At 51.1% G+C, this 266-nt stretch overlaps 1 pseudogene; it reads left to right on the top strand.

Moving 5' to 3' along the window:
• Positions 1-266, top strand: part of LOC102497140 (nucleophosmin pseudogene) — a 6,655-nt pseudogene that overhangs the window by 1,347 nt on the left and 5,042 nt on the right.

The following is a 266-nucleotide window of genomic DNA, read 5'->3' as shown; positions in this document are numbered from 1 at the left end:
CAAAGCAAGGAGAGCGGGCAGCTCATGCTGAAAAGGCCCAGTCTCCCCGAGATGTTCCCCACATGTGTTTTTAAGGGGAAAATTAGGGGCAGAGGTCCCAGGCGCATGATCAGTTCAGTGATTGGTTCAAGAGGGCGTGATCATCTCATGGGCATTCTTGATTGGTGAGGCCTTAGATAGTCAAATTCCTCTTCAGGTGTCTGGAACCCTTCAGCCTGGAGTCTCTGAGCTCACAACCAGCAGTTTCCAGTCTCCAGCACATCTTA

Source organism: Tupaia chinensis, unplaced genomic scaffold (assembly GCF_000334495.1).
Source record: "Tupaia chinensis unplaced genomic scaffold, TupChi_1.0 Scaffold146625_1, whole genome shotgun sequence".
NCBI lineage: Eukaryota > Metazoa > Chordata > Mammalia > Scandentia > Tupaiidae > Tupaia > Tupaia belangeri.
This window is presented reverse-complemented; position numbering and strand designations above follow the sequence as displayed.